At 37.8% G+C, this 6,960-nt stretch overlaps 1 non-coding gene across 1 annotated transcript; it reads left to right on the top strand.

The window, feature by feature from the left end:
- Positions 1-374: 374 nt before the first annotated feature.
- On the top strand, positions 375-482 carry LOC112724267 (small nucleolar RNA R71). Its single transcript, XR_003163439.1, has one exon. It is a non-coding gene; the product is annotated as a small nucleolar RNA R71 (small nucleolar RNA).
- Positions 483-6,960: the final 6,478 nt, after the last annotated feature.

Here is a 6,960-nt window from a genome sequence, read left to right as displayed (position 1 = left end):
TCTGCTATTGCAGGGTTTTCAGGATCATAAGCTTCTTCTTCAGAAGATGCCTCTTGAGTACTGTTGGATGCAGCTTGCATTCCATTCAGACTCTGAGAAATCATATTGAATTGCTGAGTCAATATTTTATTCTGAGCCAATACGGCATTCAAAGTATCAATTTCAAGAACTCCCTTCTTCATAGGCGTCCCATTACTCACAGGATTCCTCTCAGAAGTGTACATGAACTGGTTATTAGCAACCATGTCAATGAGTTCTTGAGCTTCTGCAGGCGTTTTCTTTAGGTGAATGGATCCACCTGCAGAAGTATCCAATGACATCTTAGATAACTCAGACAGACCATCATAGAATATATCCAGGATGGTCCATTCTGAAAGCATGTCAGAAGGATACTTTTTGGTCAGTCCTTTGTATCTCTCCCAAGCTTCATAGAGGGATTCACCTTCTTTCTGTCTGAAGGTTTGAACATCCACTCTAAGCTTACTCAGCTTTTGAGGAGGAAAGAACTTGGCTAAGAAAGCCTTGACCAGCTTATCCCAAGAGTTCAGGCTATCCTTAGGTTGAGAGTCCAACCATATTCTAGCTCTGTCTCTTACAGCAAAAGGGAAAAGCATGAGCCTGTAGACTTCAGGATCTACTCCATTAGTCTTAACAGTATCACATATCTACAAGATGAAAGTCCATGAAACTTGCAGTTCTACTGCATCAGAGAAACTAATTGAGGTTTCAGCTCAAAGTTGTTTGCTCCAATGGCAGGAATGGAGATGCTTCTTCCATGTAAATTGGAATTAGGTGCAGTAAAGTCACCCAGCATCCTCCTTGCATTATTATTATTTTCGGCTGCCATGTCCTCTTCTTGTTTGAAAATTTCTGAAAGGTTGTCTCTGGACTGTTGTATTTTAGCTTCTCTTAGTTTCCTTTTCAGAGTCCTTTCAGGTTCTGGATCTGCTTCAACAAGAATATTCTTGTCTTTGCTCCTGCTCATATGAAAAAAAGGGACAGAAAAATAATAATAATAATAATAGGGGTCCTTTTTACTACAGTATAGAGGTCCCTGTGTGAATAGAAGAAAAGAAGAAGAGAAAATCTAAACTCAGAGAGAGAGAGGGTTTGGATTTTTAGTGAGTGAGGAAGAGATGTTAGTAAATAAATAAACAAATAGAAGAAGATGAGAGGGGGAGGTGAATTTTCGAAAATAATTTTTTAAAAAAAAAGAGTTAGTGGTTTTCGAAAATAGTTTTTGAAAAAGGTTAGTAATTTTTGAAATTTTAAAATCAAAAGTTAAAATAATTAGTTAATTAAAAAGAAATTTTGAAAAAGAGGGAAGGTATTTTCGAAAATTAGAGAGAAAGAGTTAGTTAGGTAGTTTTGAAAAAGATAAGAAACAAACAAAAAGTTAGTTATTTAGTTGAAACAAATTTGAAAATCAATTTTGAAAAGATAAGAAGATGAGAAGTTAGAAAAGATATTTTAAAATCAAATTTTGAAAAAGATAAGATAAGAAGATATTTTTGAAAAGATATGATTGAAATTAGTTTTGAAAAAGATTTGATTTTTTAAAATCACAATTAATGACTTGATTCACAAGAAATCACAAGATATGATTCTAGAACTTAAAGTTTGAATCTTTCTTAACAAGCAAGTAACAAACTTGAAATTTTTGAATCAAAACATTAATTGATGATGTTATTTTCGAAAATTATGTGATAAAGATAAGAAAAAGATTTTTGAAAAATATTTTTAAAATTTTCGAAAATAACTAGGAAAATGAAAAAGATTTGATTTTTGAAAAAGATTTTGAAAAAGATAAGATTTTTAAATTGAAAATTTGATTTGACTCATGAAAAACAACTAGATTTTAAAAATTTTTGAAAAAGTCAAATCTAATTTTCGAAATTTTAAGAGAGAAAAAGGGAAAGATATTTTTTTATTTTTGAATTTTTAATGATAAGAGAGAAAAACATGAAAATGATGCAATGCATGAAGATTTTGGATCAAAACAATGAATGCATGCAAGAATGCTATGAATGTCAAGATGAACACCAAGAACACTTTGAATGTCAAGATGAACATCAAGAACTTATTTTTGAAAATTTTTATATGCAAAGAAAACATGCAAGACACCAAACTTAGAAATCTTTCATGTTTAGACTCTGAATGCAAGAATGCATATGAAAAACAAGAAAAGACACAAATCATGAAAACATCAAGATCAAACAAGAAGACTTACCAAGAACAACTTGAAGATTATGAAGAACACATGCATGAATGCAATTTTCGAAAAATGCAAGATGAATATGCAATTGACACCAAACTTACAATTTGACTCAAGACTCAAATAAGAAACAAAATATTTTTGAAATTTTTTTTTTGATTTTATGATTTTTTTTGTATTTTCTTTTAATTTTTTCGAAAATCATTTTGAAAAAGAAAAATAAGGATTCCAAAATTTTTAATATGAATTCCAGGAATCTTATGCTCTTTAAACTAGAGCTCCAATCAAAGGGTCAGGCATGGCTTAATAGCCAGCCAAGCTTTAGTATGTAACTCAGACATGACACGCCTGACATTCCCTACCCAGAAGAACTAGACATGGCTTTACAACCAGCCAGGCTTCAACATGCTTCATGAAACACTAGAATTCATTCTTAAAAATTCTGAAGAAAAATATATTTTTGAAAACATTTTTATTTTAAAATTTTTTTTTGAAAACAAAGGGGAAATTTTTGAAAACAAAACAAAAAGAAAATTACCTAATCTGAGCAACAAGATGAACCGTCAGTTGTCCAAACTCGAACAATCCCCGGCAACGGCGCCAAAAACTTGGTGCACGAAATTGTGATCATCAATGGCGCCATCAACATGGTACGCTCAATTGTAATCTCAACTTTTTATCACAACTTCGCAAAACTAACCAGCAAGTGCACTGGGTCGTCCAAGTAATAAACCTTACGTGAGTAAGGGTCGATCCCACGGAGATTATTGGTATGAAGCAAGCTATGGTCACCTTGTAAATCTCAGTCAGGCGGATATCAAATAGTTATGGAGTTTTCGAAAATTAATAATAAAGTAAAGATAGAGACACTTATGTAAATCATTGGTGAGAATTTCAGATAAGCGTATAGAGATGCTTTTCGTTCCTCTGAACCTCTTCTTTCCTGCTATCTTCATCCAATCAGTCTTACTCCTTTCCATGGCAAGCTTTATGTAAGGACATCACCGTTGTCAATGGCTACTTTTAATCCTCTCTGGAAAATGGTCCGATGCGCTGTCACTGCATGGCTAATCGTTTGGAGGCATCACCCTTGCCAATGGCTGCATCCTATCCTCTTGTGAAAATGGTCCAAATGCTCTGTCACAGCACGGCTAATCATCTGAGGTTCTCGATCATGCTGGAATAGGATTCACCCTCCTTTTGCGTCTGTCACTACGCCCAGCAATCGCGAGTTTGAAGTTTGTCACAGTCATTCAATCCCAGAGTCCTACTCGGAATACCACAGACAAGGTTTAGACTTTCCGGACTCTCATGAATGGCCATCCATGGGTTCTAACTTATACCACGAAGACATTTAATAACTTAGACTCGGTCCCCTGTATTAGATATCCAAGAGATATCCATCCAATCGAAGGTAGAACAGAAGTGGTTGTCAGGCACGCGTTCATAGGGAATGATGATGATTGTCACGTTCATCACATTCAGGTTGAAGTGCGAATGAATATCTTAGAAGCGGAATAAGTTGAATTGAATAGAAAACAGTAGTACTTTGCATTACTTCATGAGGAACAGCAGAGCTCCACACCTTAATCTATGGAGTGCAGAAACTCTACCGTTTGAAAATACATAAGTGATGAAGGGTAGGCATGGCCAAATGGCCAGCCTCAAACATGATCAATAGATCAAAATATAATCCAAAGATGTCTAATACAATAGTAAAAAGTCCTATTTATAATAAACTAGCTACTAGGGTTTACAAAAGTAAGTGATTGATGCATAAATCCACTTCCGGGGCCCACTTGGTGTGTGCTTGGGCTGAGCTTGAATGTTACACGTGTAGAGGCTCTTTCTGGAGTTGAACGCTAGGTTGTAACGTATTTCTGGCGTTCAACTATGGTTTGTGACTTGTTTCTGGCGTTTAACTCCAGACAGCAGCGTAGAACTGGCTTTCAACGCCCTTTTACATCATCTAAACTCGTTCAAAGTATGGACTATTATACATTGCTGGAAAGCCCTAGATGTCTAATTTCCAATGCAATTAGAAGCGTGCCATTTTGAGTTCTGTAGCTCCAGAAAATCCACTTTGAGTTCAGAGAGGTCAGAATCCAACAGCATCAGCAGTCCTTCTTCAACCTCTGAATCTGATTTTTGCTCAAGTCCCTCAATTTCAGCCAGAAAATACCTGAAATCACAAAAAACACACAAACTCATAGTAAAGTCCAGAAATGTGAATTTAACATAAAAACTAATAAAAACATCCCTAAAAGTAACTAGATTCTACTAAAAACATACTAAAAACAATGCCAAAAAGCGTATAAATTATCCGCTCATCAAAGCTCCATGGTGAGAAAGAAGAATTGAAGCAAGAAGGACAACAAGAGGAGAAGATAGAGATTAGTGAACAAAAGGAAGTAGTGGGTGGGTGTTTAGGATACGTTGAGCACATAAAGGAATCGCAAACTGAAGAATCATTTTCCAAGGAGTTTGGAAAGGATATTGAAGAGAAGAGCAATGTTGCGGAAGTAAACAGAGAGTTGAAGGAAATTGATCAAGAAGTGGATTCCATCACTAGTGATTTTTTGCCCATGTTGATCAATTCCCTTGATGATCTTGTTGAACCCTTCCCCAGTGGACTAGAAAGCAAGGTTGAGGAAGACTTGAAACCTACAAGACCTACTGAGGGTGAAGAATTAGGAGAAGTATTCCGAGCAACAAGCGCTCCTACCTATGATGATTCCGAATCAGCATATGATCCTTTTGAGTTTGAAGAGTCCTTCCCCAAAATGCATAGACTTGATGATGAGGTAGATTTCACTGTACCTCCCATCTACGATGAGAGTGATGGGGAAGAAATATAAGAAATTGGTGAAGAAGAATGTAAACTTGAGGAAGGTTGGCATGAGGAGGAACTTGAAGAACCTCGCCAAGTGGTGGAAACCTCTAGAAGAGGATGGACGGGAGTAGAGCATGCTTTATCAAGATCTTTGAGAACTCCTCCACCTAGTTCGTCATCCAATCCTCCGCTTGAGTGGGCAAAACTTCTAACAATCAGCTTTATTATCCCACTTGAGTATGGTTTGCTTGAAACGGATGGCCAACTTAGGGCGCTTTGTGGAATTAAGCGAAAGAAGAGGATGTTTAGTGGTTGGCATTCTAAATCTAGGCTCATTATGGTGGGAAGCTCGAAATTGGAGAGCATGGATTGGTGTAATGCTCAATTAAATGGGTCTAGGAGAGTAGTTTGGTGCTTCTATGAGAATTCTGTTTTCTCTTCGCCCGGACAAAGTCAAGGCAATCAACTAGAAGATTGGTGCGAGGACAAGATATGGGATCCTGGATTATCCTATGATAGTCAATCTCGGGAGCTCACGTCTTGGAGAGGACCTCACCAAAGCTTAATGAAGAAGGTTGGAACTTCTGACAACCAATTGAAGGACAAGCACTCTTGGAGGTTCAAGGATGGATATAAGCATAAGCCACCTTGACAAGAAGCCTCCCAATGTCCAACTTAAGGACTTAAACTAAAAGTTCTTGGTGGGAGACACCCCACCATGGTAAACTCTTTCCATTCTCTTGTAGATATAATGAATGAATGAATTGGGTTCCATTGTATATAGTTTCTTTACTTCTTGGTATATTTTCATTTGCTTGCTAAGGTGTTTATGCATTCTATGCTTTAATAAGGGATGAATCTTTGAATTGAGTTTTTGCTTGAATTGTAAGTTTTCTCAAGTTGTCTGAAAAAGCCCTTATGTTTCAAAATGCGTTTAATATTGCATCTTAGCTAGTTTAGAGTCTTAGAGAAGGATGGAAAGTTAGGAGGTCTTTTGATGCACTTTAAAAAAAAAAAAAAAACCCAAGCCACGCGCTAGCGCAAGGTGCGCGTTGGCGTAGGCTGCCCATTTCAACTATCTGGGCCAAGGACCAGAGAGTTGTGCCACTTTTGGGCCAACTCTGTGTCTCAATCCACGCGGACGCACGCTGTACGCGTCTGCGCCACTCCCTGTTTCTTCATACACGCGTTGGCGTACTTCGCGCCTCCACGCCCATTCCATAAGCTCATACCATCCACGCGAACGCGCACGGTGTGTGCGCGTGTCGATGCGTTTTAGCATCACCCAGGCCAAAGGATCCGAGAGTTGTGCCAACTCTGGGCCTCTTTTGTGCCTCTGGCCCAGCATACCCACGCGGACACGCACTGTACGCGTCCGTGCCAACCCTTAACTCGTCCATATATGCGTAGGCGCATATGGCGCCCCCGCGCCACATCCCTATTTCTATCACCCACGCGGACGCGCAGTGATGACAAGTCATATTGACCCAGTTTTACTAGCCTTTTTTCTTTATTTTTAGTTAGTTTTATACACTTTCTTGCATCCTAAGAAATCAATTTGGAATGAAAATGCACAACTTCTTTAAATCAAACAACCACCATGAAATTGATGCTAAATCATGAGGTTTAAGCTAAATTTAATTGATTTTTAATGATTTATAAACCTTGTGAATTTGGTGATACTTTGATTGGTTGTTTTGATTAATTGTAGGTGAAGAAAAGAAGAAAAGAAGAAAAGCGTGGCCTAAGAAGTGTGGTTCAAGGAAGAGGAAGTGTGGCCAAGAAAGGAGGAAGTGTGGTGCAACAAACCATGAAGCTCACTCCAAGAGCACCAAGCTCACTAAATGAGCGCTACACTCACTCCCAAGGGACCAAGGCACAAAGCTCGGAAAATGTTTTCCACACGCTTGCT

This window comes from Arachis hypogaea, chromosome 11 (assembly GCF_003086295.3).
Source record: "Arachis hypogaea cultivar Tifrunner chromosome 11, arahy.Tifrunner.gnm2.J5K5, whole genome shotgun sequence".
NCBI classification, from domain to species: Eukaryota; Viridiplantae; Streptophyta; class Magnoliopsida; order Fabales; family Fabaceae; genus Arachis; species Arachis hypogaea.
The sequence above is the reverse complement of the archived record's forward strand: the minus strand, read 5'-3'. Positions and strand labels throughout refer to the sequence as shown.